This window comes from Diabrotica virgifera, chromosome 7 (assembly GCF_917563875.1).
Source record: "Diabrotica virgifera virgifera chromosome 7, PGI_DIABVI_V3a".
In the NCBI taxonomy this organism is placed as follows: Eukaryota; Metazoa; Arthropoda; class Insecta; order Coleoptera; family Chrysomelidae; genus Diabrotica; species Diabrotica virgifera.
The window spans coordinates 92,440,578-92,452,613 of NC_065449.1; the positions used below are offsets into that span (position 1 = coordinate 92,440,578).

Here is a 12,036-nt window from a genome sequence, read left to right on the forward strand (position 1 = left end):
TAAAAAACTATAATATATACTAATTACTCTAACGTTTAGAGGCACAACAACATGGGTATCGGATGGACTCGTTCAGCTACAACAGAGGACGCAAACAACTATCGGTATACGCTCTTTCTCACAATGCTGGTTACCTATAGCGTTTTTCATTTATATGCAAGCGTAATTTGTTTGATCACCTGGCAGTTTGAAAATTTCACCAAAAAAAACCTGTCTTTTTTAGAACATATTTTTAATATTAAAAAATACCCTGTCAAAATAACAATTGCACCTCCCTGTCCGGAAGGAACGTACATACAGTATTTCTCATGATCATTTTTCAGTGCGTAACAAATGATAGGAAAAAGGGTAAGTCCGTGATAATACACATTTATGACATTTATTCTCACATGACATTTTAGTTAAATCTGACAGTTGTCACATTTTATTTTCAATTTGGAATAAAAACAAATCAAAAGTGTTTCTTGCATTTATAAAATGGTATTTTCTTTGATTTGTATAGTCTTATAAATTATACAGATTATATTTGTAATATTATTATCTAATTAAAAAAAATATTTTTTTATTATGGCGCCATCTATCGACAACTAGAATAACTAGAATAAATGTTATAAAAATGTCACCGACGAAATGTAATCACCGTGCCTTTTTTTCTGTCACATACAATTTAATGCGTTAGAAAGAAATCGAAAAACTGTGACGCACTGAAAGATGATCATGAGAAATACTGGGGAGAGATTAAATGTCCAGCAAACGACGGCACTGTTGCCAGATTTACCTTTTTCCTTTTAGCGGGAATTTTAAAATTAGTGTAATGCCACTTTGGTGTTAAAAGAGAGTTCTGTATTCTTAAATTTATAACCTTACTTTTACAAGTAATTAGGATTATTTTATTTAAATGTAAATATTGAAACAAGTATTGTACTGTGTCATAATTTAAAACTCATGTTGCAGTATTTTGAAAAAAAAATTAAACTCAAAAGAAATATACTTATACAGTACAAATTATTTTTTAATAGGAATGGAAATTTACGATTTCAAAGGTGAAAATGTGTTGGGATAGTATAGATGGACACTTTTTTATTTTAGTATTAAGTGGTTACATAATTATTCAGAATATTAATAAAATTACTAGTAATTTGAATTAGTTTTAATATGTATTATAATAGTATTAATTCTCATCATGTATCTGGCTAAATAGCTAAGCGCTAAAGCCGCAAAATAAAAAAAAACATTCTTAGTGGCCTAGCACCTTTACTTTGCCTGGGGGCGAGGCGAGTTAATAAATTCTATTTTCTTATTGCAGTCATTTTGTGACGGCTTAAGAAGTTACATAAATGATGTCTTTAGGCTGTGAAATTTTAACCGTAGAAAAACATCTTTATGACTTGTATTTACATGATATAGGGCTTTTCACTCCGTCATTTGTTTCGAGCTTCTGTCATGTGTTGTCTAATATTAATATATCTATGTCATATGTTATTGATATTGCCAATTATACAAACCACAGACATATGACGTAGATATATTAATATTATGTGACACTTGACCGAAGCTCGAAACAAATGACAATCGATGAAAAGCCCTATTCAATAGGGCATTTCATTCACAGTCATTTGTTTCGAGCTTCTGTCATGTGTCACATAATATTAATATATCTACGTCGTACGTTATTGGTATAAACCAATGATACAAACCAAAGAAGTATGACGTAGATACATTAATATTATGTGACTCATGACAGAAGCTCGAAACAAATGACAATCGATGAAACGCCCTATTGGCGTCTGCATATCAGGGCCCGGATTACGTACACTCGATACGCATCGTATCCGCCATGTTTTACCATAGCGCCTTATGGGAAAACATGGCGGATACGATTCGTATCGAGTGTTCGTAATCCCTATACAGGATCCAGTAATACTATATTATTTATCTATGATCAGGATATTGCTGGGTGTACACAAGTAAACAACACTTTTTTGATTAAAAGGTTTATTTCATTAAATCAAAACTTACATGGATACAATTTAAATAAGGTATTTTTCTATTTAAGGCAATATAATAGGCGATATATATTTTAGTATAACTCTCCTACATTAACAAGCTTTAACACATTCAGTGGCCATGACGTATGGGTAGCATCACGAAGGTTTTACGGAAGGTACTGACGACACATAAGTTATGTGAGTAGTACTGTGTAACTAAATAAATGATTTAACTATGTGGTACCAGCCAAGTGGAGCTTGTTCGAGATGGGTACCAAACGTGTTAATCTGGTCATGCACAGAGACTTATACTATAATATGTTATATCTCATATTGCTCACTATTGTAATGAGTGAGCCTGCATACACGAACTAATATATTATTATGGTTCTGTGTATGCAGGCTCACTCATTACTACTGTAGTGAACAATATGAGATGTAATATTATGAGATATACCTATTATATATTATGGTTTAGCTCTCCATGAGTGCCAAGTTTTAAACTTAACTGATAACAACTAATGGATACCCTTTTATCCAAAATTTTATGAAAATTTTGAATGGTCATATTGGTATTAATTCCACAACCCCTTCCTATAACAATAGGCCCATTGTTGGATGTTATTGCAGTAGTTCTACTGGAAATACTTACTAAAATTGTATGTATCTGCATCACTTAGAAGTCTACCCAAAAAGCTATTAATACTCTCTAAACCATCATTAATACATCTTGTATACATAATAGGATTTTTTTCAGAATCAGATATTTTATTAAGATTTACTTACCATAAGTGTTTTACTGCCCTATCTATGTGCCAGGCACTTAACAGTCTATTAGGAGCAATACCCATTACATTTGACGAGGCATTGTAAAAGGTGTCGCTTATGCCTGATATGAAAACATTTGACTATAATACTAACACAGACATGTATTTAAAAAAATTGGTAAATTAAAGTAGGTATCTTTTCTATTTGAAAATAAGAAAGCAGTACAAAATCCATTCCCAAATTCATCTTTTACTAATACTGTCATAAGTTCAAAGTCATAGGAATTGAGCCCATGAGTTCCATCGATTGCGATACAGGATTTACCAAACTTAATTAACATTTCCTTTTGGCACAGTATTAAGGAAAATAAGACAAAAATCATAAATGTTAAATTCAGAATGAATATCCATTAGTATGCCCTGTTGTTTGTAAAATAATATTGGACATAAGTCTGTAAGCATTCAACCCAAAAATAAACACTGGTTGCATCATCATTGTACATATACCCATCTTTCAAATCAATGCCATAAGAGAGTTTAATGTTTGTGATATCTTTTCTTTGTAAGTAAATCAATTCTTTTTAATTCGCCTCCTATGCTATTATGCTATCCTGAACAGTCTGAAGTTTACTGAAAAAGTAAAATATAGTTATAGGAGAATCAAACACACTAGTTTGAAATTGTAAACTGTAGTAAATATTTATGAGTAATATTTAAAAAGTGGTTTAGTGGTAACATTCTTGTTTTAAATTATATTGTGTATATCGATGGCGGAAAGGCAGGACCTCATAACTGAAAAATTTGTATAAAATGAGTTATTCGGTTTTCGCTTTAGAATAAGTGTATCAGCACCTATTAAACAGCTTTTAGAGCTGGGAAAGCCTTTTGGAAGCCTTCCAGAAACTTTCCCAGCTGTAATCGCTGTTTAATAGCTGCCGATACACTTATTCTAAAGCGAAAACTGAAGTAACTCATGTTATAAAAATTTTTCAGTTACGAAGTCCTGCCTTTCCGCCGTCGCGCGTCGATATGCAAATATTTTACTTACATTTTTGAAGAAAGTCTCAACATAAACTTTGAAGAGATATTTATCTGATTTTGGTATTTATGTAAGTGCTCTATATCATCCTCATGCCCGTAATGTATTTTAAAATAGTTTCAATATTTTTAGATACTATTATTCGACTAGTACACCAAATAAACATTTTGCAGGATCCTTGGGATTTTAAAGCTCTTTCTCTATCTTGTTTTGTAAAATAATTTTTTGAGGATCACATACATATACATTCTATAATAAGATGTTTCATGTTCTTGTACTCTTTGTTCTCTTCCTGTGCCATCCATACAGTGCAAATCTAAAAAAACAACATATCATGTGATTACATGGGCAGTTATACTACTTACAGCTTACTTTGTATCTAATCTATTATCTAGTATTACTCTATTAGTATCTACCTACATAAAACTATCTTTGAAATCTAAATTTTTTATATCAACATCAACCTTAATACTTAAAAATTAAATAATAATGTGGAAGTTACAGTTACCTACCTAAAAGTTTTTGAATTGCAATTTTATCAACTGGAAAAGACTGCAACATAATGAGTTTGAAATTATGACACAGCACAATATTTATTGTTTCAATTTACATGTAAATAAAATAATAATAATAATCCTAATCACTTGTAAAAGTAAGATTAAGATTTTTGACTTGAGAAAACAGAACTGTCAAATTTAAAACAAACCTGCTATAAAATTTTAAAATTCCCGCTAAAAGGAATCTGGCAACATTGCCGTCGCTTGCTGGACATTTCTCTCTCTCGTTCCATCCCTCCTTGTGGAGTATTGGGCGCTTATGCGTTTCTTGGCCAAAAGTGTAAGATTGCTGTCTGGCCGGGACAGCGCATCTTCTTTTGTTTTTATTCTCTGGATAAATTGTGAACTAATTCCCTCCACTCTCTTCTATCTTTTGCTCTCTTTTTGACTTCGCCCCATCTTAGTCCAATTTTTTCGTGTTCTCTCGTTGTTGTTCTTTTCCAGCTGTTGTCTGGTCTGCCCCTCTTTCTTTTTCCCTCTGGTTGGTATTCAAGTGCTTGTCTTGCTATGCTGCTTTGGTCTTTCCTTAAAGTGTGGCCGATCCATTTCCATTTTTTTTCCTTGACTGTAGTAGATACGTTAGTTTGCTTTGTCCTTTCCCATAGTTCTGTATTAGTTATTTTATTTGGCCAGTATATTTTTAGGATTTTTCTTAGAGATTTGTTTACAAATGTTTGTAGTTTTTTAGTTGTATTTTCGTCCTGTTTCCATGTTTCTGCTCCATAGAGCAGTATACTTTTAATGCAACTGTTAAAGATTTTAATTTTTGTTATTTCCGATATTTCGTTTGTTTGCCAAATTTTATTTAAAGCGTTGAATGCGTGTTGCGCCTTTGTTATTCTCGTCTGTATATCCTTTTTACACCCCCCGCTCCTTTCCATGACAGATCCCAGATATGTGAACTTGTCTACCTCTTCTACTTCTTTACCGTTTATCATTATTTTATTATTTGGATGGTTATTATTTTTTAGAAGTTTAGTTTTTTCTGTGTTTATTCGAAGTCCGATCGTGTCGGAGTACTGTGCCAATTTGTCAATTTTTGCTTGCATATGATTTCGGTGTTCAGTTATAAGGCAGATGTCATCTGCAAATTCGAGATCTTCTAGCTGTTTGAAAAGGTTCCACCTGATGCCTGTTCGATCGTCGATTACTTTCCTCATTACCCAATCTATCATAATAAGAAATAGGGTAGGGGATAGTACACAACCCTGTTTGACTCCACTTTCTATGGATATCTCTTCTGTTACTTCACCTGAATGTTCTAGTTTGGCTTTGTATCCTTCGTAGAAGAGTTTAATAAAGTTTATGATTTTTTGTGGTATCCCATATAATCTAAGGATTTTCCACATCTGTGCCCTATTTACACGGTCAAAGGCCTTTTCGAAGTCGATAAAACTCACATCTATATCTTTATTCCATTCATTTGTTTGTTCCAAGATAATTCTAAGGGTGCAAATGTGATCAATAGTGGAATGGTTGGAACGGAAGCCTGCTTGGTTGTTTCTCAGTTTTTTATCTAGTTCCGGCTTCAATCTTTCCAAAATGATTTTGGTCAGCACTTTGGATGTGGCACTTAGTAGTGTTATTGCACGCCAATTGTTGCATTTGCTCAGGTCTCCTTTTTTGGGTATTTTTATAATCAATCCCTCTTTCCACTCCTTTGGCAATTCTTCGTCCGTCCATATTTTATTCAAAAGTGTATGTAGCATCTCTACTGACTGCTCGGTGTCTGCTTTTATTATGTCAATGGGTATATTGTCGATTCCTGCGGCTTTGCCATTTTTTAGTAGTTTTAGAGTGTTTCCAATTTCTTCCATTGTAATTTCTCCAATATTCACTTCTAGCTCTGGTGATTCTACTTCATCTTCTATGATTTGAGTTATTTCATGCTTAGCATATATCTCTTCGAAGTATTCCTTCCATCTTTGTATTATTTCTTTCTCATTTTTTATTCTATTTCCTTGTTTATCCTTTACTTCTCGTATATTTCGTTGTGCTTTTCCTGTTAAGTTTCGTATGATTGTATATTGTGTTCGTAAGTCGTTTTCTTTCGCTGCTTCTTCTGATATATGTAGCATCTCATTTATATAGTTTCTTTTATCTTTTCTGGCTTGTTTTTTTACTTCTGCGTTTTTTGCCTTGTATTTCCTTTCAAGTGTCCTCTCTTCTTCCGATCCTTCCTTTTGTAGAATTTCTTCTTTGATCTTTTTTCTTTCTTCTATCAGTAGTAGAGTGTCTTTGGTAATCCATTTTTTATTTTGTCTTCTTTTTAATCCGATTGTTTCTTTTGCTGTATTCATCATCACTTCTTTAAAATATTTCCATGTTTCTTCGACTGACTCTCCAGTTTGTTGTGATACTGTTCGGTTAATTGCCAGTTTCTCACTAAATTTATTTCTTATACATTCTTGTTTTAGGGCATCAACGTTGTACTTGTTCCTTCTGCTGATTTTTTGGTTTTTATCTCTGGCTAATTTCATTTTTAGTCTCGCTTTGATTAGCATGTGGTCTGATCCCACATCAGCACCTCTTAAGCTCCTGACATCTTGCAGCCAGCTTCTCCATTTATATTCAATTATTATGTGGTCTATTTGATTCTTGTATCTCCCTCCCGGTGATTTCCATGTTTCCTTATGTATCCGCTTATGTTTAAAGATGCTTCCGGCTATTAAAAGTTCATTTTGCTCACAAAATTCGATTAATCGATTTCCATTGTCGTTTCTCTCTCCGATTCCCTCCTTTCCCATCACATGTTCATGTCCTTTATTATCATTTCCTATTTTTGCATTAAAGTCTCCGATTACTATTTTTATATCTCTTCTATATTTATTATTAATCTTATTAAACGTTGTTTGTAGTTGCTCGTAAAATTCTTCCTTCTCATTTTCGTCGTTTTTATTTGTGGGAGCATATACATTTATTACTATTATGTTATAATATCTTGCCTTCAGTCTCGCCCAAATAATCCTTTCTGACACTGGTTCCCACTCTACTAGAGCCTTTCTCCCCTTTTGGGCTAGCAGTATTGCCACTCCCTTTTCGTGTTTGTCATTTACATCCGTATTCCCAGAATATATCATTAGCTGTTGGTCACCTACTCGGGTTGATCCACTACCATTCCATCTTGTTTCGCTTAGTCCGACAATGTCTAATTTGTACTTATCAATCTCTTGGCTTACCTGCTCCAATTTGCCGGTTTCGTGTAGGGTTCTTACATTCCATGCACCTATAAATATGTTCTCTCTTATGTCTATTTCATGTTTATCTTTCGTTTTTGCTCTATTTCTATTTTCGTCCTTGCTCAATTCCTTTTTCTGTGCCTTGTCTGTCGTGATTTGTGCTTTTGTTTGTGTATTTTCATCTTCTGTTAGTTTTTTGGATTTCCCTGGTCTTCTTCTAGCTGGTTGCTGTATTGATTCCATTTGTGTGTTTTTCCATCTATTATTAATTTATTATATTTTATTGTAACACTTTTACCCTTATTAATTTCTTCATTTGCGACTTGTCTTATTTTTTTCTGTGTTTGTAGTTCTTCTTTTGTTATGTCATTATTTATATATACTTTATTGCCTTTTATGTGTTTTAGTTTAGCTTTATTTTGCATGATCTTTTCTTTTTCAAACTTGTTCTGTAGTTTGACCAAACATGTTTTTTCTCCCAGTTTGATAACTTCTTCGATTTGAACATTGATATTCATTTCTTTTTCCATGAAGTTTCCTACAGTTTGTTTCAGTGCATTTCTATCGATTGTATCTATTGGCAAGCCTTGTATTACAACATTATTTACTTTCCTTTCCTTTTCTAGTCTTTGTACACGTATTTTCATATAGTTTAGTTCTTTTTTCATTTCTTCCTTCTCCTTGTGTTTAGTTTGGTTTTCTTGTTTAACTTTCTCCAATTCTGTTTTCAGGTCGTTTAATTCCTCCCAGTACTTTCTCTGTTCATTCTTTATCTCTTTTACTTCCGTTGTTAAATTTTTTGTTTCTGTGGTTAAGTCATGCATCATTTTAATAATTTGATCGAGCTTATTATCTTCGTTACGGGTTTTGTTAGGCGATCTAGACACTTTTTTACTTTTTTGGAACAATTCTTCCTCTTCTTCTCTGTTCCTCTTTCTATGGTCTTCTGATGTGTCGTCGTCCGAATCCACTTTGTATCTATCCATTATTTTTACCGGTGTTAACAAATTCGAAGCCATTTTTTGTGGCGCAGCGTGCTGGACATTTAATCTCTCCCGAAATACTGTAGCTATATTGCATGTATTGGCTCCGTGCGTCTCCCCTCTACTTACAGTCACGTGACACGCTGTCAGATTTTGTCAGGACGTTTTAACATTGAGTCTTATGGGATTATTTTGTTAAACTTGAATATTTTATTTTGTAGTGATAATAACCGAATACAATTGTTAGAATTAATTAGTTATTAATTTATACCGTAATTTATAGTGCAACAAAAATATTTTCTTTTTCGTTAATAAAGATTTATTGCCATAAACTGCGATAGTGAGGTTATGTATACAAAATCACACTGATAATCAATATTGGAAAGTGAAGAATTTATATCAGATTAAGTGCGTTTTTATTTTTTGTTTATATTAATACATAATATCACTAGCGTGACACGGCATTTTTTTAAATATCTCATTTAAACATACACAAAGCGTCCTGATAAAATTTCAAAAAACCGCCACCATGAGCAGGTCGGTCGATTTTGCTTTGACACTTTGTTAACGCTCGGAGCGAATAGTTGTATATTTTATACTCGTTAATAGTATGTACAGATTCAGGTGAAATCTTCTTAAGTTCAGATGCATCCCCTGAAAATAATCATGGCGCCCATGCAAGTATCTTGCAAAGTTTAAATCGCCCTCAAATCGCCTGGCCTGTTTATTTTCTTTATATTTGAATATTTAAATTTACTTTAAAGTCAGGTCAATGATATTTTTTGTAATAACAATTTTTACCCTTTTTTAACTTTAGGGGGATTTTTGGGGAAAATAAACCGCTACTCTCCAGCCAGACCGACATTTTTGTATTAGGCTATCATGGAAGAGTCACCTGAAAAATTTTCAGGTTGCCTAAAATACCTACTTAAAAATGTCTCACAGCTCTTGGACCAATAGGGTTTTCGTACTGGAAGATTGTGTACAGATGCAATATTCGTCATAAAGCAAATTAATGAAAAATCACTATTGTTTATTTTTTAAAAAGGAGGAGTAAACTAAAAAGACAGATTCACACCCAAGAAAGTCACTAGATCATGTCGGCCCTCAACGGTAATCCATAAATATTATATTATATTAATACGTCGCTGAAGAGTTCTAAAAACAACTGCTTTTATATCAAATCAAACTAAAAATCTAATAATTAAAGAAATAACACAGAAAACACAAAAAAATCGCCGATATAACTGAATTAACCTATGAAATGCCAAAAGTGTCAAAACTTAATAAATGTCATTAGTGTCAAAATTTGATAACAGTGGAGTAAACCAGTTGCCCGAGGTTGGACCAATTACAAACAAGCATTACAGCGCGGTAAATTTGAATCACTCCTCTTGGTTTAAAAACAAACTATAGAGTATAATGGACCAGCATTTTTGTGTACGATTAAAAAAAAGCATTTGTCAGAGTCATACTCAAAGGTGTAACCCATCTTCTATAATAAAGAAGTTCCTCTAAATATCATAAAAACCATTGAAACCATCTAACAAAACAATAAAATGGAAGTCAGAATAGATGGACAACTTACAGAAACTATAGACATAGACAGCGAAATAAGACAGTTAACTTATTCAACCCAAAAGTATCAACATAGGAAGAGGATACAGAATGGGTAATAAAGAAGTAAACATATTCTGTTACGCAGACAACGCAATATTGATAGCCCAAGATAAAGATAGTCTGCAGAAACTGTCCACAGATTTAACAGATAAGATTTAACAGATAAGAGCAAAATAATTTAATATGGCAATCGTAACTCAGAAAACTAAAATAATAGTTATCACTAAAGAACCAATCAGTTGTCAAATAGAAATTGATGGCTTCAGTATTGAACAAGTAATGGATATAAATTACCTTGGACTTACACCAGCTATGGAAACCTGGACAAAGAAATGAAAAATATGCAGGGTGTAACAAAAATACAGGTCATAACTTAAATCACATATTCTGGGACCAAAAATAGTTCGAATGAACCCAACTTACCTTAGTACAACTATGCACATAAAAAAAGTTACAGCCCTTTGAAGTTACAAAATGAAAATCGATTTTTTCGAATATATCGAAAACTATTGGAGATTTTTTATTGAAAATGGACATGTGGCATTATTATTGCAAGAACATCTTAAAGAAAAATTATAGTGAAATTTGTGCACCCCATAAAAAATTTATGGGGATTTTGTTCCCTTAAAGCCCCCCAAACTTTTGTGTACGTCTCAATTAAATTATTATTGTGGTACCATTAGTTAAATGTAATATTAATAAAACTTTTTTGCCTCTTAGTATTTTTTCGACAAGGCAGTTTTTATCGAGTTGAGGCTTATTTTTCAATATGTTTACATAAAAATTTTATGGGGGTTTTGTTCTTTTAAACCCCCGAAATGTTTGTGTACGTTCCAATTAAAATATTACTGCGGTACAATTAGTTAAAAACAGTGTTTTTAAAAAATTTTTGCCTCTGTATTTTTTCGAAAAGGCACCTTTTATCGAGAGGTGACTTCTTTTTTAATATGGTTCAAAATATCCCTAAAAATGTAAATCATAAATAAATGTTCATATTATTACCAAGTCTCCATAATCGTACTTAACCATATACAAATATGTGGTGGATTTGACAAATATTCGAAATATCTCGATAAAAACTGACTCTTTCTACGAGCGTACAAGAATGTCTACTTTCGCAAACGCGTTTTAGTTTAGAAAGTTTTACTTTTCCGCACGCGTGTTACTTTTCCGCACGCGTTTTACTTTTCCGAACGCGTTTTACTTTTCCGCACGCGTATTAATTCAGATATATGTTAATATGGCCTTAAAGTAATTATAATACATGCAATAAACTAATATTTATCTAATTTAAACTAATAAACAAATATATCTTATTGTGTTCATGTTTTAATGAAGTTAACGCGAGAATTCGATGAAATAAAATAATTTTGACATAATATTCGAAAGTCAAATCAGTAGACAATAACAGTGGTTTTGAATCGTCGTCATGGAAACCAAGATCGTCGTCATGCTAACCAATTATGCTGAAAGTTTGGTTTTGACAACCTTGTCAAAGAATTAATTTGTGTATTTATTTTCATATTAATTAAATTAATTGATTAAGATTTGGTCATTTTTTAAAGACTCGTAGAAAAAATATTGTTCCTAACGCTTGCAGAAAGTCTCTTTTCCGCACTCGACTGCTTGCCGAACTCCCGCTTCGCGTAGTTTTGCAAACTGCAGTCGCGTGCGGAAAAGTATGACTTTCTGCACTTGTTAGGAAAATAACTATTTCGAAAAAGTACTGAGAGGCAAAAAAGTTTTAAAAATATTGTGTTTAATTAATGGTACTACAATAATAATTTAATTGGAACGTACACAAAACTTTGGGGGGGTTTAAAGGAACAAAACCCCCATAAAATTTTTATGGGGTGTCCAAATTTCACTATCATTTTTTTTAAGATGCTACTGCCATAAAAAT

The 12,036-nt window shown here is 32.6% G+C and overlaps 1 long non-coding RNA gene across 1 annotated transcript; it reads right to left on the minus strand.

The window, feature by feature from the left end:
• Window positions 1-2,013: 2,013 nt before the first annotated feature.
• LOC114327516 (uncharacterized) lies at window positions 2,014-4,491 on the minus strand. Its single transcript, XR_007699231.1, has 4 exons — window positions 4,307-4,491; window positions 3,804-4,110; window positions 2,417-3,385; window positions 2,014-2,346 (listed from the first exon to the last, which is right to left on the minus strand). It is a non-coding gene; the product is annotated as an uncharacterized LOC114327516 (long non-coding RNA).
• Window positions 4,492-12,036: the final 7,545 nt, after the last annotated feature.